This window comes from Rhinoraja longicauda, chromosome 19 (assembly GCF_053455715.1).
Source record: "Rhinoraja longicauda isolate Sanriku21f chromosome 19, sRhiLon1.1, whole genome shotgun sequence".
NCBI lineage: Eukaryota > Metazoa > Chordata > Chondrichthyes > Rajiformes > Arhynchobatidae > Rhinoraja > Rhinoraja longicauda.
Window position 1 is genome coordinate 9,100,600 of NC_135971.1, and position 21,518 is coordinate 9,122,117.

Here is a 21,518-nt window from a genome sequence, read left to right on the forward strand (position 1 = left end):
CCCGTTCCTGCCTTCTCCCCGTATACCCTGACTCCGCTATCCTTAAGAGCTCTATCTAGCTCTCTCTTGAATGCATCCAGAGAATTGGCCTCCACTGCCTTCTGAGACAGAGAATTCCACAGACTTACAACTCTCTGACTGAAAAACATTTTCCTGATCTCCGTTCTAAATGGCCTACCCTTTAGTCTTAAACTGTGGACCCTGGTTCTGGACTCCCCCAACATTGGGAACATGTTTCCTGCCTCCAACGTGTTCAATCCCTTAATAATCTTATATATTTCAATAAGATCCCCTCTCATCCTTCTAAATTCCAGTGTATACAAGTCAATTCGCTCCTGTCTTTCAACATACGACAGCCCCAGAATTCCGGGAATTAACCTAGTGAACCTAAGCTGCACGCCCTCAATAGGGTAGACTGGGAAAATCAGGTTGGAAATGGACCCCAGGAAAGAGAGTTTGTAGAGTGCCTTCGAGATGGATTCTTAGAACAGCTTGTACTGGAGCCTACCAGGGAGAAGGCAATTCTGGATTTAGTGTTGTGTAATGATCCTGATCTGATAAGGGGACTAGAGGTAAAAGAGCCATTAGGAGGCAGTGATCCCAACATGATAAGTTTTACTCTGCAAATGGAAAGGCAGAAGGGAAAATCGGAAGTGTCGGTATTACAGTATAGCAAAGGGGATTACAGAGGCATGAGGCAGGAGCTGGCCAAAATTGATTGGAAGGAGGCCCTAGCAGGGAAGACGGTAGAACAACAATGGCAGGTATTCCTGGGAATAATGCAGAGGTTGCAGGATCAATTTATTCCAAAGAGGTGGAAAGACTCTAAGGGGAGTAAGAGACACCTGTGGCTGACAAGGGAAGTCAGGGACAGCATAAAAATTAAGGAGAGGAAGTATAACATAGCAAAGAAGAGTGGGAAGACAGAGGATTGGGACTCTTTTAAAGAGCAACAAAAGTTAACTAAAAAGGCAATACGGGGAGAAAAGATGAGGTACGAGGGTAAACTAGCCAATAATATAAAGGAGGATAGCAAAAGTTTTTTTAGGTACGTGAAGAGGAAAAAAATAGTCAAGGCAAATGTGGGTCCCTTGAAGACAGAAGCAGGGGAATTTAGTATGGGGAACAAAGAAATGGCAGACGAGTTAAACCGTTACTTTGGATCTGTCTTCACTGAGGAAGATACACACAATCTCCCAAATGTTATAGGGGCCGGAGAACCTAGGGTGATGGAGGAACTGAAGGAAATTCACATTAAGCAGGAAATGGTTTTGGGTAGACTGATGGGACTGAAGGCTAATAAATCCCCAGGGCCTGATGGTCTGCATCCCAGAGTACTTAAGGAGGTGGCTCTAGAAATAGTGGAAGCATTGGAGATCATTTTTCAATGTTCTATAGATTCAGGATCAGTTCCTGTGGATTGGAGGATAGCAAATGTTATCCCACTTTTTAAGAAAGGAGGGAGAGAGAAAACGGGTAATTATAGACCAGTTAGTCTGACATCAGTGGTGGGGAAGATGCTGGAGTCAATTATAAAAGACGAAATTGCTGAGCATTTGGATAGCAGTAACGGGATCATTTCGAGTCAGCATGGATTTACGAAGGGGAAATCATGCTTGACAAATCTACTGGAATTTTTTGAGGATGTAACTAGGAAAATTGACAAGGGAGAGTCAGTGGATGTGGTGTACCTCGACTTTCAGAAAGCCTTCGACAAGGTCCCACATAGGAGATTAGTGGGCAAAATTAGGGCACATGGTATTGGGGGTAGGGTACTGACATGGATAGAAAATTGGTTGACAGACAGAAAGCAAAGAGTGGGGATAAATGGGTCCCTTTCGGAATGGCAGGCAGTGACCAGTGGGGTACCGCAAGGTTCGGTGCTGGGACCCCAGCTATTTACGATATACATTAATGACTTAGACGAAGGGATTAAAAGTACCATTAGCAAATTTGCAGATGATACTCAGTTGGGGGGTAGTGTGAATTATGAGGAAGATGCAATAAGGCTGCAGGGTGACTTGGACAGGTTGTGTGAGTGGGCGGATACATGGCAGATGCAGTTTAATGTAGATAAGTGTGAGGTTATTCACTTTGGAAGTAAGAATAGAAAGGCAGATTATTATCTGAATGGTGTCAAGTTAGGAGGAGGGGGAGTTCAACGAGATCTGGGTGCCCTAGTGCATCAGTCAATGAAAGGAAGCATGCAGGTACAGCAGACAGTGAAGAAAGCCAATGGAATGTTGGCCTTCGTAACAAGAGGAGTTGAGTATAGGAGCAAAGAGGTCCTTCTACAGTTGTACCGGGCCCTGGTGAGACCGCACCTGGAGTACTGTGTGCAGTTTTGGTCTCCAAATTTGAGGAAGGATATTCTTGCTATGGAGGGCGTGCAGCGTAGGTTCACTAGGTTAATTCCCGGAATGGCGGGACTGTCGTATGTTGAAAGGCTGGAGCGATTGGGCTTGTATACACTGGAATTTAGAAGGATGAGGGGGGATCTTATTGAAACATATAAGATAATTAGGGGATTGGACACATTAGAGGCAGATAACATGTTCCCAATGTTGGGGGAGTCCAGAACAAGGGGCCACAGTTTAAGAATAAGGGGTAGGCCATTTAGAACGGAGATGAGGAAGAACTTTTTCAGTCAGAGGGTGGTGAAGGTGTGGAATTCTCTGCCTCAGAAGGCAGTGGAGGCCAGTTCGTTGGATGCTTTCAAGAGAGAGCTGGATAGAGCTCTTAAGGATAGCAGAGTGAGGGGGTATGGGGAGAAGGCAGGAACGGGGTACTGATTGAGAGTGATCAGCCATTATCGCATTGAATGGCGGTGCTGGCTCGAAGGGCTGAATGGCCTACTCCTGCACCTATTGTAAAAATAAAATAAAAAAAATAGCAAGAATATCCCTCCTCAAATTTGGAGACCAAAACTGCACACAGCACTCCAGGTGCGTTCTCACTAGGGCAATGAACAACTGTAGAAGGACCTCTTTGCTCCTATACTCAACTCCCCTTGTTATGATGGAAAACATGCCATTGGCTTTCTTCACTGCCTGCTGTACATGCATGCTTCCTTTCAGTGACTGATGCACTAGGACACCCAGATCTCATTGTACGTCCCCTTTTCCTAACTTGACACCATTCAGATAATAATCTGCCTTCCTATTCTTATCACCAAAGTGGATAAGCTCACATTTCTCCACATTAAACTGCAAGGGTTCATTGTGTAGTTGTCCGAGCAAACCTGCAACTAATCTCACAGGAGGGAGCGGCCGTTAGTTCTTGAAAGTGAATATACCAGAGATATGGATCTGGGACAGTGTAAAGCAGAACAATGGGGAGCAAGGCCAAAATGGTGCCATACGTGGATGGTAAACGATGGTGAAATATAAATTTAGAGCGACTGTTGAATGGTAACGTGCGAACACCGGTGAAATGTGGCGTTCCACAGTCTCTCGGTGTAATCTACACGTGTAGGAAGGAACTGCAGATACTGGTTTAAACCGAAGATAGACACTAAAAGCTGGAGTAACTCAACGGGTCTGACAGCACCTCTGGAGAAAAGGAATGGGCGACGTTTCTGGTCGAGACCCTTCTTCAGAGTGAGCGTTAGGGGAAAGAGAAACGATAGATATAGACGAGGATGCAGAGAGATGTAGAACACATGAATGAAAAATATGCAAAAAAAAGTTAGGGTGATAACGGAAACAGGCCATTGTTAGCTGGGTATTTATTCACAAAATGCTGGAGTAACTCAGCAGGTCAGGCAGCATCACCGGGGGTGACTGTGACATTCCCGTTGTCTGCCCTTTAGTTTTCCATCGCATGCGGGCACTATTGTGGTACAGCTAAAATGACCTGCCGTCGCACAGATCCAACGACCCAGTGTTGGCTTCGAACTGGTGCTCACTGTGTGGAGTTTGGACGTTCTCGCTCTAACCTCGCGGACCTCTCCTCGATACTCCGGTTTTGTCACACTAAAAAATAGGGTTGCTTCTGTACTTTGGTAACGATTGAAGGGATTTAGCGGAACACGGGGCGAGCTAAACTGGGATTAGTTTAAACGGGTGTTTGAGAGCTTGACGAGAAGCCACACAGATTCACAGAATTACGCAACGTGCTGGAGTAACCTGGCGGGTCAGGCACCATCTCTGGAAAACGTATCGGTGATGTTTCGGGTTGGGACCCTTCTTCGGTCTGAGGAAGGCCCTGGACTCGAAACGTCATCTACCCATGTTTTATCCCAAGAAGGATCCCGTCCCGAAACCTCGTCTATCCATGTTCTTCAGGGACGCTACCTGGCCGCTGAGTTACTCCAGCATGTTGCGGTTCCTTGTTTCTACTTCGTGAAGTTAAACTCCGAGAACTCTCCGAATCCCACGGACAATGAACGTTTCCATGCGTTCTCGAGGAACAGCACTTCGTCTCATGAGTATAGGAGCAAAGAGGTCCTTCTGCAGCTGTACAGGCACTAGTGAGACCGCACCTGGAGTACTGTGTGCAGTTTTGGTCTCCAAATTTGAGGAAGGATATTCTTGCTATTGAGGGCGTGCAGTGTAGGTTTACTAGGTTAGTTCCCGGAATGGTGGGACTGTCGTATGTTGAAAGACTGCAGCGACAAGGCTTGTATACACTGGAATTTAGAAGGATGAGAGGAGATCTTATCGAAACATATAAGATTATTAAGGGGTTGGACACGTTAGAGGCAAGAAACATGTTCCCAATATTGGGGGAGTCCAGAACGAGGGGCCACAATTTAAGAATAAGGGGTTGGCCATTTAGAACGGCGACGAGGAAAAACTTTTCCAGTCAGATCGTTGTAAATCTGTGGAATTCTCTGCCTCAGAAGGCAGTGGAGGCCAATTCTCTGAATGCATTCAAGAGAGAGCGAGATAGAGCTCTTAAGGATAGCGGAGTCAGGGGGTATGGGGAGAAGGCAGGAACGGGGTACTGATTGAGAATGATCACCCATGATCACATTGAATGGTGGTGCTATCTGGAAGGGCCGTATGGCCTCCTCCTGCACCTAATGTCTATTGTCCAATGCCTATTGAGCCGGGGCGTTAGAAACCTGAGCCTCGGCGGCGGAGGGAAGGGGAGATCGCGATCGACCCGCGATCAGCAGTCGATGAGCGTGAGAGGGGGAGGGGAAGACGATGGTGGACTCAGCGTGGGGGGAGTGGCGTGAGGCACGGTGGGTGACCCGGTGTTGGGAAGGGGAGGGGGCGACCGGGGGACTCTAGATTTAGAATCCTCCGCCCAGTGGAATAGTCTACTTTTTTTCTCAACTTTAATTCCCGTTCCTGCCCTCTCCCCATACCCCCTGACTCCGCTATCCGTAAGAGCTCTATCTAGCTCTCTCTTGAAAGCATTCAGAGAATTGGGCTCCACTGCCTTTTGAGGCAGAGAATTCCACGTTCACAACTCTCTGACTGAAAAAGTTTTTCGTCATCTCCGCTCGAAATGGCCTGCCCCTTATTCTTAAACTGTGGCCACTGGTTCTGGACTCCCCCAACATTGGGAACATGTTTCCTGCCTCTAACATGTCCAAACCCTTAATAATCTGATATGTTTCAATAAGATCCCCTCTCATCCTTCTAAATTCCAGTGTATACTAAGCTAGTCGCTCCAGTCTTTCAACATACGATAGTCCCGCCATTCCGGGAATTAACCTAGTAAACCTACGCTGCACGCCCTTAATAGCAAAAGAATCCTTCCTCAAATTTGGAGACTAAAACTGCACACTCTACTCCAGGCGTGGTCTCACTTGGGCCCTGTACAACTGCAGAAAGACTTTTTTGCTCCTATACTCAACTCCTCTTGTCATGAAGTCCAACATTCCATTGGCTTTCTTCACTGCCTGCTGTACCTGCATGCTTCCTTTCAGTGACTGATGCACTAGGACACCCAGATCTCGTTGTACGTCCCCTTTTCCCCTTTCAACATTTTAATTTCATGTTTTCCGTGTACCTTGTTGTTTGTCGTGACCAATTGGCAAACCAATTTCCCTCCGGGGATCAATACAGATTTATCGTATCGTATCGCTATTGGTAATTGTGCAGTTACCATCTCCTTCTTAAATTGTTCCGAAGCTCACCATTGCCACCTTCTTCCTGCCCACATAAAAACCCCATTCATGTTATTCACATTCCCGTGGGTTGCACCCGTGGCCTGTCCGGTGATCTGAAACTTACCGATAAGTGAAAAAGGCTTGGATAGAATGGATTGGAGAGGATGTTTCCACTCGTGGGAATCTAGGACCAGAGGTCACAGCCTCAGATTCAATGGATGTTTCTTTCGGCAATTGAGGAGGAATATCTTGAGTCAGAGGGTGGTGAATCTGCGGATTTCTTTACCACAGAGTGCTGTGGAGGCCAAGTCAATTGATACTTTTAAGGCAGAGATAGACAGATTCTTGATTCGTACGGGAGTCGGGGGTTATGGAGAGAAGGCAGGAGAATGGGGTTCGGAGGGAGAGATAGATAAGCCATGATTGAATGGTGGAGTAGACTTGAAGGGCCGAATGGTTTAATCCTGCTCCTATCACCCATGATTCTCTCCACTTCTAATAAGTTCAACTGCAATGTCAAATTTGTTCAATGCCCAACTTTTCCGTGTCCCGATGAAGATTTCCGACCATTTATGATCCTGATGAGTTCGGGATGCCATGGGTCAAGTATGAGCGAGGAGGCCGAGTGTATCAATCCTTAGATTTTTATAAAAGTTCAGTTGACGGGATCCGATAACACGTTTAAAAAAGAGGCGGATCAACACTTCTAAACGCAGTGGCTGTTTATTTCTCTCTTCCCACATTTACATTCCCACTGGTTTTATTTCCGCGCTCACTGGGGTTTTTACGACGCGGAATTTGGGGATTAAATGGGAGCCGTTCAGCGCCGACCTGTTGTCCAACGGGTTTCTCCCCACAGCCCCTGAGCCCCGCTCCTGACGCCGGTCCAGGGACCCGAGGATTCTACACACCCGGAGAGGAACCGGAGCAGATTCTCAGCCACCCGGTTTCTTGCCAAGGCCCCAAGAAAGGATAAAGTTTCTCCGTGAATTTATTCCCAGTGAAGGAGTGGAGATGGGACTTGGTGCCCGCGTCGTAAAAGGAAACTGTCCCGGACTCGTAACTGAGATAAACTCCCACCCTCCCGGGGATGGGACGGGCGGGGAGACGGGATGGAGGGGAGGTGACTGCATTAAGCTCATTACCATCCCGCTCGATGCTCCAGACTCCAGTCTCCGGGTTCAGTTCGACCTGTCTCTTCCTCTCCACGGACTCTGTGGGAACTCCCAGACTCCAGTACGCACTCCGCGCCACCTCCACCTCCCAGTAATGTCTCCCAGATGTGAATCCCTCCGATCCCAGCGCACACAGAATGTTTGTGAACCTCTTCCGGGATTTCGGGAGACTCCTCCGGGACACGGTCTGTCCCATCCTCTTCCGATCCTCAGACACCTCGAGAAGATGATGCGCTGTTTCCGCATCCAGGGTGACGGAGACTGGGGGGAGAAGCAGAGAATCAGAGAGTCCCCGGGGGGGTCGGGGAGAGACTCGGGCAGCGCGGCCCCGGGACCGGGGGAGAGGCCGCTCGGCCTCGGGCACAGGCGGGCGGACAATGAAAGTTTCCCGTGGGGGATTTTCCACAATTGCGCGAGATGGAAAAGAGAAATGCATTTCCGCTAATTTTCTTCCGCGAAGTGGAAGTGAAATGTTTTGGTTGTCGCGGACGGGGAGAGCGAAATGGGAGACGAGGATGGCGAAGTTGCGGCTGGGTACGTGTGTGCGTCAGACTGAGTTAATGTAATGGCCGTATTAAATATCAGTGGGTGCATGTATCCTGCGTTGGTGAGTGTGTTCATGGATGGTTGTGTAAGTCATGGCGTGTCCCCACACGTAAGGTGTGTGTTGGTGAGAGTGTGTGCTGTATGTCTGTGGACTCGTCGAATGAATAAATTCACTGGTCGACACAAACTGCTGGAGTAACTCAGCGGGCCAGGCAGCATCTCTGGAGAGAAGGAATGGGTGACGTTTCGAGTCGAGACCCTTCTTCAGACTGATGCCAGGGGAGTGGGTGGGACAGAGATGGAATGTAGTCGGAGACAGAAAGACTGGTGGGAGAACTGGGGAGGAGGAGGGGATAGGGAGGGAAAGCAAGGGCTATTTGATGTTAGAGAAGTCAATGTTGATACCGTTGGGGTGTAAACTACCCACGCGCAATATGAGGTGCTGTTCCTCCAATTTTGTGTTCCTTCACTCTGACCATGGAGGAGGCCCAGGACAGAAAGGACAGATTGGGAATGGGAGGGGGAGTTGAAGTGCTGAGTCACCGGGAGATGGGTGGCAGTGTGAACTGTGAGGGAGATGCTATGAGGTTGCAGGTTGCCTTGGACAGGTTGCGTGAGTGGGCGGATGCATGGCAGATGCAGTTTAATGTGGATAAGTGTGAGGTTATCCACTTTCGTGGTAAGAATAGGAAGGCAGAGTATTATCTGAATGGTGTCAAGTTAGGAACAGGGGACGTACAACGAGATCTGTGTGTCCTAGTGCATCAGTCACTGAAAGGAAGCATGCAGGAAGAGCAGGCAGTGAAGAAAGCCAATAGAATGTTGGCCTTCATAACAAGAGTAGTTGAGTATAGGAGAAAAGAGGCCCTTCTGCAGTTGTACAGGGCTCTAGTGAGACCGCAACTGGAGTACTGTGTGCAGTTTTGGTCTCCAAATTTGAGGAATGATATTCTTGCTATTGAGGACGTGCAGCGTAGGTTTACTAGGTTAATTCCCGGAATGGTGGGACCGTCATATGTTGAAAGACTGGAGCGACTCGGATTGTATACATTGGAATTTAGAAGGATGAAAGGAGATCTTATCGAAACGTATAAGGTTATTAAGGGGTTGGAAACGTTAGGGGCAGGAAACATGTTCCCAATGTTGGGGGATTCCAGAACAAGGGGCCACAGTTTAAGAATAAGGTGTAGGCCATTTAGAACAGAGATGAGGAAAAACTTTTTCATTCAGAGAGTTGTGAATCTGTGGAATTCTCAGCCTCAGAAGACAGTGGAGGCCAATTCTCTGAATGCATTCAAGAGAGAGCTAGATAGAGCTCTTAAGGATAGCGGAGTCAGGGGGTATGTGGAGAAGGCAGGAACGGGGTACTGATAGAGAATGATCAGCCATGATCACATTGAATGGCGGTGCTCGCTGGAAGGGCACTTTCGAAATTAGAAATTTCACGCTGTCTTTTTGTTCCATCCGTTCCTGTAAACGTAGGAGTTCCTCCTGACTAGAATTTAAATTCTCTTGAATCTCCCGAAGATTTTTCTCCATTAGATTCAGAATCCGCTCCTCATCTTCTCGGATTTGAGGATGGTCTGTTGCCTCCCTGGTGCCAGGGTTCAACACATCACGGACCGGCTTCAGAAAATCCTAGTGAGGGAAGGCGATCAACCTGAAGTCGTTGTGCACGTGGGCACGAATGACTTCGGGCGGAAGAGGAAGGAGGTGCTACTGCGGGAGTTTAGAGAGTTGGGAAAAACACAGAAGTAGGACGTCGAAGGTGGTTATCTCTGGGCTGCTACCGGTACCTCGTGCTGGTGAGGCCAGGAACAGAGAGTTGGAGGGTATGAATTTATGGCTGAGGGGCTGGTGCAGAGAGCAGGGATTTAGATTTCTGGACCACTGGGATCTCTTCTGGGCTAGGGGTGACTTGTACAAAAGGGACGGGTTACATCTTAACAGCAGGGGGACAAACATTCTGGCAGGCAGGTTTGCTAGTGTGACACCTGTGGCTTTAAACTAAGTAGTGGGGGGGGAGGGGTTAACAAATTGTGAATATGAAGATGAGGTAAAAGGGAATACAGGAGATATTGCAAAAGGCTCTCAGAAGAATGGGAACAGGAGTTCTAGAGGGGAAAAGAAATTAAGGGCAGGGCCAATTGTGACCGATGTGAGAGGGGAGGTAAGTACAGAAGTTAAAGTGTTGTACTTAAATGCGCGTAGTATAAAAAATAAAGTGGATGAGCTTGAGGCTCAGTTAGTCATGGGCAAGTATGATGTTGTAGGGATCACTGAGACATGGCTACAAGAGGAGCAGGGCTGGGAACTGAATATTCAGGGGTACACAACGTATAGAAAAGACAGACAGGTGGGCAGAGGGGGTGGGGTTGCTCTGATGGTAAGGAATGATATTCATTCCCTTGCAAGGGGTGACATAGAATCAGGAGATGTTGAATCAGTATGGACAGAAATGAGAAATTGTAAGGGTAAAAAGACCCTAATGGGAGTTATCTATAGGCCCCCAAACAGTAGCCTCGACATAGGGTGCAAGTTGAATCAGGAGATAAAATTGGCGTGTCAAAAATGTAATGCTACGGTGGTTATGGGAGATTTCAACATGCAGGTAGACTGGGAAAATCAGGTTGGAAATGGACCCCAGGAAAGAGAGTTTGTAGAGTGCCTTCGAGATGGATTCTTAGAACAGCTTGTACTGGAGCCTACCAGGGAGAAGGCGATTCTGGATTTAGTGTTGTGTAATGATCCTGATCTGATAAGGGGACTAGAGGTAAAGGAGCCATTAGGAGGCAGTGATCACAACATGATATGTTTTACTCTGCAAATGGAAAGGCAGATGGGAAAATCGGAAGTGTCGGTATTACAGTATAGCAAAGAGGATTACAGAGGCATGAGGCAGGAGCTGGCCAAAATTGACTGGAAGGAGGCCCTAGCAGGGAAGACGGTAGAACAGCAATGGCAGGTATTCCTGGGAATAATGCAGAGGTTGCAGGATCAATTTATTCCAAAGAGGTGGAAAGACTCTAAGGGGAGTAAGAGACACCTGTGGCTGACGAGGGAAGTCAGGGACAGCATAAAAATTAAGGAGAGGAAGTATAACATAGCAAAGAAGAGTGGGAAGACAGAGGATTGGGACTCTTTTAAACAGCAACAAAAGTTAACTAAAAAGGCAATACGGGGAGAAAAGATGAGGTACGAGGGTAAACTAGCCAATAATATAAAGGAGGATAGCAAAAGTTTTTTTAGGTACGTGAAGAGGAAAAAAATAGTCAAGGCAAATGTGGGTCCCTTGAAGACAGAAGCAGGGGAATTTATTATGGGGAACAAAGAAATGGCAGACGAGTTAAACCGTTACTTTGGATCTGTCTTCACTGAGGAAGATACAAACAATCTCCCAAATGTTCTAGGGGCCGGAGAACCTAGGGTGATGGAGGAACTGAAGGAAATCCACATTAGGCAGGAAATGGTTTTGGGTAGACTGATGGGACTGAAGGCTGATAAACCTTATTAGATGTGGAGAGAATCATAGGTGATAGGAGCAGGATTAAGCCATTCAGCCCTTCAAGTCTACTCCGCCATTCAATCATGGCTGATCTATCTCCCCCTCCTAACCCCATTCTCCTGCCTTCTCCCTGTAACCCTTGACACCCGTACGAATTAAGAATCTGTCCATCTCTGCCTTAAAAATAGCCATTGATTTGGCCTCCACAGCACTCTGTGGCAAATAAATCCACAGATTCACCACCCTCTGACTCAAGATATTCCTCCTCAATTGCCTAAAGGAACATCCTTTAAATCTGGGGCTGTGACCTCTGGTCTTAGATTCCCACGAGTGGGAACATCCTCTCCACGTCCACTCTATCCAAGCCTTTTTCACTTATCGGTAAGTTTCGGATCGCCGGACGGGTGCAACCCATGGGAATGTGAATAAAACGAATGGGGTTTTATGTTGGCAGGAAGAAGGTGGCAATGGTGAGCCTGGGAACAATTGAAGAAGGAGATGGTAACTGCACAATCACCAATAGTGATACCATACGATAAATCTGTATTTATCCCCGGAGGAAAATTGGTCTGCCAATTGGTCACGACAAACAACAAGGTACACGAAAAACACGAAGTTAAAATTAAAATTTTAAAAGGGGAAAAGGGGACGTACAACGAGATCTGGCTATCCTTCAGAGTTCTATCTAGCTCTATCTATCTAGCTATCTAGCTTGTATCCACATTAGGCAGGAAATGGTTTTGGGTAGACTCATGGGACTGAAGGCTGATAAATCCCCAGGGCCTGATGGTCTACATCCCAGGGTACTTACGGAGGTGGCTCTAGAAATAGTGGAAGCATTGGAGATCATTTTTCAATGTTCTATAGATTCAGGATCAGTTCCTGTGGATTGGAGGATTAGTGTGCAAAATTAGGGCACATGGTATTGGGGGTAGGGTACTGACATGGATAGAAAATTGGTTGACAGACAGAAAGCAAAGAGTGGGGATAAATGGGTCCCTTTCGGAATGGCAGGCAGTGACCAGTGGGATACCGCAAGGTTCGGTGCTGGGACCCCAGCTATTTACGATATACATTAATGACTTAGACGAAGGGATTAAAAGTACCATTAGCAAATTTGCAGATGATACTAAGCTGGGGGGTAGTGTGAATTGTGAGGAAGATGCAATAAGGCTGCAGGGTGACTTGGACAGGTTGTGTGAGTGGACGGATACATGGCAGATGTAGTTTAATGTAGATAAGTGTGAGGTTATTCACTTTGGAAGTAAGAATAGAAAGGCAGATTATTATCTGAATGGTGTCAAGTTAGGAGGAGGGGGAGTTCAACGTGATCTGGGTGTCCTAGCGCATCAGTCAATGAAAGGAAGCATGCAGGTACAGCAGGCAGTGAAGAAAGCCAATGGAATGTTGGCCTTCGTAACAAGAGTAGTTGAGTATAGGAGCAAAGAGGTCCTTCTACAGTTGTACCAGGCCCTGGTGAGACCGCACCTGGAGTACTGTGTGCAGTTTTGGTCTCCAAATTTGAGGAAGGATATTCTTGCTATGGAGGGCATGCAGCGTAGGTTCACTAGGTTAATTCCCGGAATGTCGGGACTGTCGTATGTTGAAAGGCTGGAGCGATTGGGCTTGTACACACTGGAATTTAGAAGGATGAGGGGGGATCTTATTGAAACATATAAGATAATTAGGGGATTGGACACATTAGAGGCAGGAAACATGTTCCCAATGTTGGGGGAGTCCAGAACAAGGGGCCACAGTTTAAGAATAAGGGGTAGGCCATTTAGAATGGAGATGAGGAAGAACTTTTTCAGTCAGAGAGTGGTGAAGGTGTGGAATTCTCTGCCTCAGAAGGCAGTGGAGGTCAGTTCGTTGGATGCTTTCAAGAGAGAGCTGGATAGAGCTCTTAAGTATAGTGGAGTGAGGGGGTATGGGGAGAAGGCAGGAACGGGGTACTGATTGAGAGTGATCAGCCGTGATCGCATTGAATGGCGGTGCTCGCTCGAAGGGCACCTTCGAAATTAGAAATTTCACGCGGTCTTTTTGTTCCATCCGTTCCTGTAAACGCAGGAGTTCCTCCTGATTAGAATTTAAATTCTCTTGAATCTCCCGAAGATTTTTCTCCATTAGATTTAGAAATCCGCTCCTCATCTTCTCGGATATCTTTGAGGAAGTCCTTTTCTTTCTCAGTGATAATCTGGTGCAGTTTAGCAAACTGGGTTGTGACATGGGACTGAAGGCTGTGTGACTCTTCCTGTCAAATGAATGTTGAAGATTAACATAATATATTTCTGTATTGTGTTTGTTTACAGCACATGTGTCAAACACAAGGCCCGCGGGCCGAATGCGGCCCGCCACGTCATTTTATGTGGCCCGCGAGAGCTTAATTGGCATTGGTCGAATATCTTTTAAGTTAGAGACATTTTTAACTTTCAAACTCTCATTTCTAAACACATTTTTCAAAGTGCTGTGCGTCTGACGGCACGGCCTCTCCTCACTCTACCTCATCCGGGGGACACTCCCGAGCAGGAGGGAGATGGTCGGACTGATGGTCCTCATCCTTCCCTTCCGTCCCTTCAATCCACGGGCACGGCGTCCTGGAGTCCCCCCTCCCGCCCGGACCCAGGGGGACCGGGCAGCTTCTTCTCCTCCTCCTTCAGCGGTCGCTGCCACCGACGGCCCCGTCGCGACCTCAGAAAGATGGCGGCCTCCTCATGCTCTGCCATCTTGTGCGCATCCCCCGCCGCGCCTCCCTCCTCTCTCCTCCCTCCTCTCACTTCTCTCCCCTCCCCACTCTCCCAGACCCGCGGCCGTCCGCCCCGAGTAGTCCCACCTCCGCCGCCCGACTCGAGTAGTCCGGGGCTCCCTCCTCCTCCCTGCACGTTCGTTAAGTGCCTTTCGCCGCCAACGGCTCCACGGAGGGGAGGGGACGTGGGGGCGGGTGGGGGTAGGAGGGTGGGAGGGTGGAGGAGAGAATGGGGGGGGGTTGGGGGGAGGAGAGAGTGGGGGAAAGGGGTGGTGGGGAAAGGGGGGGAGAGTGGGTGAGGAGAGAGTAGGGGGAGAGTGGGACTGAGGAGGGGGACAGCGGGGGTGGTTGGGGAAAAGAGAGCGGGGGTGGGGGGAAGGGGAACAGTGGGGGTCAGGGAAGAGGGGAGAGTTGGGGGGAGGTGGAGGGTGGGAGGAGCAGAGAGAGGGGGTGGGTGGGAGAGTGGGACTGGTTAGGGGGGTGGTGGTGGGGGGAAGAGAGAGTGGGGGTGGGAGGAAGGGGGATAGTGGGGGTCGGGGAAGAGTGGGGGAAGCAAAGAGGGAGAAGGTGGGGGCAGTGAGAGTGAAAGGAGGGGGAGGGTGGAGGGGGGAGGAGAGAGGGAGTGCGGGGGGAAGGGGGTGGTGGTGGGGGAAGAGAATGGGGGGTATGGGGAAGGGGGACAGTGGGGGTGGGGGAGAGGGGACGGTGAGAATGCAGATGGGGCGAGTGGGTGGAGGGGAGGGGTGGGAGGGGGGTGAGGGGAGGAGAGAGTGGGGGAGGCGGGGTGGGTGAGGAGGAGTGGAGGTGATTGTGGGGCTGGGGAGAGTGGGGCTGAGGGAGGAGAGAATGTGGGGCGGGGGAGGAGAGAGTGGGGGGGTGGGGGAGGAGAGAGTGGTGGAAAGGGAGGTGGTGGGGAATGGGGGGTGGAGGAGAGTGCGAGTGGGGGTTGGAGGGAGAGTGCTACTGAGGAGGAGGGTGGGGTGGGGAGGAGAGAAGAGTGGGGGTGGGGAGGAGAGGTGGGGGAAGGGGACAGCAGGGGTGGGGGGAGGAAGGGGTGTTGATGGGGGGATGAGAGAGTGGGCTGGGGGAGAAGGGGGACAGTGGGGGTCAGGGAAAATGGGAGAGTGCGGGGTAGGGAGAGGAGGGATAAGGGGGATTGAGTAGGGGGTTGAGGATGCTACACCAATACAGGAGAGGCTTTGGGTCCAAGGCTCCTCGGTCACACCCTCTCCCCTTCCCTGTACCGCCTTTAATTGCGCTCCCCCTCCCCTGGAGGAGCACGGCACCACAGTGAAGGAGAAAGAAGATGGCCGCTGGCAGGACAGTGTCAGAGGATCCCTCTCCCCTTTCCCCATCTCACCCACCCCTCCCCTCTCCACCTCCCCCCCCCCTTTGAGATTCTTTTTTTTTTTTAAGAGACAATTTATTTTAAAGAAAAAACGCGATTTCCCCAGGTCGAAATGGAAACCCTACGAGGAACGGGCCCAATTTGTCAATGTGCTTACATATATTTTTACATTTATGTTAATGCATGTACAATATTTGTTCATTTCAATAAATAATAATCAAATGCAGACAGTTATTTAACAATATGTTATGGATTAGTTACATTTATAGAGTCTTACAGTTACAACCGGCCCTTTGAGGGCAACCATAATGCTGATGTGGCCCGGGGTGAAAATGAGTTTGACACCCTTGCTTTAAACTGTACCTTTACTAAAAAGCAATAAACCCTGAACTCATTAAACTCTGAACTCACTGAACCCTGAACTCACTGAACCCTTAACTCACTGAACCCTTAACTCACTGAACCCTTAATTCACTGAACCCTGAACTCACTGAACCCTTAACTCACTGAACCCTGAACTTACTGAACCCTGAACTCACTGAACCCTTAACTCACTGAAACCTGAACTCACTGAACCCTAAACTAAAAGTACGAACAAAAAGCAGAAATACAACCCCCAATCAGCTGCTTCCTCTAGTGTACTTCCAACATCCACAAGATGGCCGCGCCGTTGTGTTTGGCTGCCTGTCGTCGCTCACCTGGAGATCGTAGTGTTCTTCGAGCCACTTTGGTTTACGACCGCCGAACCCTCCTGTTGATCCGACCCTCCGTCGTCGACTTCTTCAGTCCAGGTCCCGGACAAAGTTTCTTCCAGCGATCGCTCCTCGATCAACTCCCGGTAGATGTGCGGGCCCAGCCTTACATCCACCGCCGCACGCACCGCGCTAGGAGGCGGGGTAAACGCGCGGGAACATTCGAAAATTTAAAAAACCTCGCCCGCGCTCATCCAACAGCGGCCTACCTTGCCCAGCGCTGCGAAATCGGACCTCGTCGACCTTACAGCTCCATCCACCGGCGCTCCCTCGAGCTCAGGTATGCCGCTCTTCGACCGATCATCCCGGTCCCTGGACTGCCGGTCCGTGGGCTCCCAGCAAGGCCATCTGTGAAGCGCAGCGGCGTGGTCTCCCTGAACATCCGCCCGCTGGCGTGGGAGCCATTACCGGACCGAAGCTCACCTGCTGTCCCTGCTGTCCCTGCTAAAGTGGCCCTGATCAACGTAAGATCCCTACAGAACAAGACCTTCATCCTCAACGACTTCTTCATCACCCGTGGATTGGACTTCTTACTGCTCACAGAATCCTGGCTTAACCCTGGTGAGCTTGCTCCACTCGTGGAACGCAGTCCTGATAACTGTAACTTCTTCACCTCGCCTAGGCTCTCCAGACGCGGTGGGGGCTTAGCCACTGTGTTTAAGAAACATTTCAACTGCCGCCTCCTGAACGCTGATCATTTCTCCAGTTTCGAGGTGCAACTAATTAAAGTAGGCCTAGCCTATCCCCTCTTAATTGTTCTTGTGTATCGCCCACCAAAAATGCATAAGGACTTCATCACCCAATTTGCTGATCTGATTTCTAGCATTTTGCCCAAATTTGACCGGATCATGATTCTTGGTGACTTTAATATTCATGTTTGCTGTCCCACTAAGCCTCTTGTGAGTGAATTTATGCACCTGGTTGAGTCCTTCAATCTGACTCTTCACACCACGGGACCCACTCACAAGTTAGGCCATACTCTCGCCCTAGTGTTATCGTCCGGATTCCCAATCAACAACATTGAAACTACTGAAGCCTGTCTATCGGACCACAGCGCTATCATTTTTGACGCATCTCTGCCTTTATCTCCCGCAAAATCTCATCTCCCTGTTGGCTACTCCCGCGACATAAATTCATTGACTGCCAGTAAATTCTCCGAGGCTCTCACAGCTGCCCCCAACATCTGCACTATTGAAGCCTCTCCCCCCCCATCTCAGCACTGAGGATCTCGCCTCTTTATTTAATATCACTTGCTCTTCCATCCTGGATTCTATCGCTCCAGTTAAAATGAAAAAGCCTAAGCCCAAAGGTCGGCCGTGGCTCAATGACTCCACCAAAGCCCTAAGAAGGGAGTGCAGAAAATCAGAAAGGAGGTGGAAATATGACAAGCTTCAAATTTCCTTCTGAGAAACAATCTTCTCAAATACCAGGAAGCAGTAAAGTCTGCTAGAGCACAATACTTCTCCGACCTTTTTTCCAAAAGCTCTCATAACTCCAAGGTCCTATTTAGAACCGCCCCCAGTACCAGCTTAGTTGGGTCCCCTGCTAAGTGCGAAGAATTCGCTAAATTTTTCACCAACAAAGTTGAGAATATTAGAATGAACATTTCCCCTCCCACCCGTGACCTAGCTGTCTCACTAGTCTGTTCATCTAAATTGGACTGCTTCCAACCCGTCACTCTATCCTCCCTTGCAAAGCTTGTCTCCGCTATGAAACCTGCAACCTGCCCCATTGATCCAGCCCCCACTGCTCTTCTGAAGGATGTCATTGCAATAGCCGGTCCCAGCATCCTCTCTATTATCAACAGTTCTCTGGCCACTGGCACTGTTCCAACCAGTTTCAAGCACGTGGTGGTCCAGCGCCTACTGAAAAAACCTAACCTAGACCCCACCTTGCCTAGCAACTACAGACCCATTTCCAAACTGCCATTCCTGTCAAAAGTCCTTGAAAAGGCAATCCAAAACCAATTAGTGCCCTACCTGCACCAAAACACCATCCTGGAAAGTTTCCAGTCAGGTTTCAGAGCCCACCACAGCACAGAGTCTGCCTTGTTGAAGGTACACAACGATCTGCTTCTCGCCATCGACACCGGCGACTGTGCAATCCTGCTCCTTCTCGACCTCAGCGCAGCGTTCGATACAGTGGACCACACCATCCTTATTGATCGTCTCCGGTACGCGGTTGGCATTGATGGCACTGCCCTGAGCTGGTTCGCTTCGTACCTCAAAGATAGGAGTTTCGCCATCAACATAGGCAGTTATTCCTCTGCTCCAGCTAGCCTCTCCTGCGGAGTTCCACAAGGCTCCATCCTAGGCCCCATTCTCTTCTCTCTATACATGCTCTCCCTTGGCCAAATCATTCAAAGGCACGGCATTTCTTTCCACTGCTATGCCGATGACACTCAGCTTTACCTCCCCCTGAAACCCAACAACCAGTCAAATTTAAACAGCCTCTCACACTGCCTTGAGGACATAAAATGTTGGATGGCACAGAACTTCCTCCAATTAAATGAGAGCAAGTCTGAGGTCATCCTATTCGCCCCCCCCCCCCCCCCCGACTCCATCAAATTGATAACAGGCAGTCTTGGAAGCCTATCCTGCCTAGTCAAACCGCATGTCAAAAACCTCGGCATGATATTTGACTCTGCATTAAAATTTGATAAGCAAGTCAATGCTGTGGTAAAAGCCAGCTTCTTCCAACTTCGAACCATCGCTAAAATCAAACCTTTCCTCCAATTCGACACAGAAAAAATCATTCACGCTTTCATTTCCTCCCGCCTAGACTACTGCAACTCCCTATACACTGGGATCAGCCAATCTTCCCTGTCCCGCCTGCAACTGGTCCAAAACGCCGCAGCGAGACTCCTGACGGGTACCCGTAAAAGGGACCACATCACCCCGATTCTGGCCTCTCTCCACTGGCTCCCTGTACGGTACAGAATCAACTTCAAGCTCCTCCTATTCACGTATAAAGCCCTAAATGGACACTCCACCCCCCTACATCAAAAATCTTCTAACCCCCCTCTCTAACTCCAGGTCCCTCAGATCGGCCGACTTGGGGCTATTCACTATCCCGCGGTCTAGGCTTAAACTCAGGGGTGACCGCGCTTTTGCGGTTGCAGCTCCTAGACTGTGGAACAGCATCCCTCTCCCCATCAGAACTGCCCCCTCCATCGACTAAGTCCAGGATCAAAACATATTTCTACTCCCTAGCGTTTGAGGCTCATTGCGGAGGCGCTGTGAACTGTTTGCGTGCTACTGTATGTTTTCATTTTTTTTCCCTATTGGAACCTAATCAAATGTACAGCACTTTGGTCAACGTAGGTTGTTTTTAAATGTGCTATACAAATAAAATTGACTTGACTTGACTTGACTTAAATCCATCCAGTGATTTGGCTTCTACTGCCCTCGGTCAAGACAAGTCAAGTCAATTCAATTTTATTTGTATAGCACATTTAAAAAGAACCCACATTGACCAAAGTGCCGCACATCAGTTCAGGTACTAAGAAACGAACATACAATAGCACACAAAGATAACAGCACAGACATAAACAGTTCACAGCGCCCCCTCAGAGGGCCTCAAACGCTAGGGAGTAGAAATAGGTTTTGAGCCTGGACTTAAAGGAGTCGATGGAGGGGGGCAGTTCTGATGGGGAGAGGGATGCTGTTCCATAGTCTAGGAGCTGCAACTGCAAAAGTAGAGAATTCCTCAAATTCACAACTCTCTGGGTGAAAAAGATTCTTCTCACCTCAGTATTAAATGGCCTCCCCTTTATTCTGAGACTGTGGCCCCTGGTTCTGGACTCGCCCAACATTGGGGACATTTTTCCTGCATCTAGCTTGTCCAGTCCTTTTATAATTTTATATGTTTCTATAAGATCCCCTCTCATTCTTCTAAACTCCAGTGAACACAAAGAGGTGGGGGTAAAGGTTGGTAGATGTTCTGGGTCGAGAAGCTACACCAGCAATGGAAGCCGGGATCTGTTGGCAAATTGTAACAATTTGGCTGAACTTCCTGCTGTCACGATGTGGAAATTAATTGGTCTTTCTGTTGTTATGTATTTCAGGAGGAAACTCTTCGGAAGAGGAGGTGAGGCTCGCTGTGTTGTTTTTGTAAAATAACTCAGGAAACATTGGACGTTGGTCTTCTAACTACTTGTTTAATTAATGCAGTGTGAGTGATGAAACCCTGACGCTGTCAGTAGCAGAGGGTGCCCTGGCCGTTGAAAAGTTCAATCACCCATTTTTGTTGAACACGGTGTTCACGGAAGTGCCCAATGGCATTACGAGAGGTAAAACCTAAAGAAAAAGCCTATTGGAGATATTGAAGTATCAGTTATATGTAAAGGGTCTACTTAAACCGGAATTGAAGGTATTTATTCACAACATGCAGGAGTAACTCAGCGGGTCAGGCAGCATCTCAGGAGAGAAGGAATGGGTGACGTTTCGGGTCAAGACCCTTCTTCAGACTTGTAAATTAATACTTCACAAACTCTTAAAGCGTACAACATCTTTTAATGATAGCACAGCGTATTACATACATCTTCAAGCACTGGCTACGTTCCTCTACCGAACTGTACCCAGGAAGGGAAAACGTTATGATTGATGTTAACTAGGCGGGGTTAATGGTACTGAGGTAACTATGTTATTGGTTGCATATAAACCATCTACATCCTTCCCCCTAGAAAATTAAACAGATTGTTGTCACAACAACAGAATTAATAACAGAATTAAGCAAAATCGCCATAGCGCACAGGTGGCTTACTAATCCGGCCCGAGCGCGTACGAATGTCTCCCCCTCCCCCCGAAAGAGCAGAAGAAACCGGAGGACACGAGGCAGCAGGGGAACCAGGGAAGGGAGGTGCGGTGGTAGAACCGGGAGAGTGGGAACCGGCAACAGGGGACCCGCGCAGAGGGGAACCGGGCGCGCGATATGGGGACCGAGGCATACAAGGAACGCTGGCCGGGACGGCAGCCGGCTGCTGGTATGAGAGCGGCGGGGCATAGGGTCCCGGGGGCTGCGGCTTTGGCTCATTAACCGCAAGCAGGTGTTGTCGGCTTCTTCGGTAGATGGTGCCCTCATGGTCCACCAGGTACGAACGAGGTGAGTCGGCCACCCCAACCACGGTGGCCAGACGGGAGTGACCGCCGGCGGTCTGCAACCGAACAACCTGTCCAGGCAAAAGAGGATCGAGTGGTCTGCACGACCGATCGTGGGAACGCCGCTGGCTGTCATGCTTCTCTTGAATACGCCTCTGCACGGAGGCAGGCTCCAGCACCCGAGGTTGCAGCTGGCGCTGGGCAATCGGGATAGTAGATCTGGTATTCCTTGACATCAGACGCTGAGCAGGTGACCCCATGGCCGGATCCCTGGAAACATTCC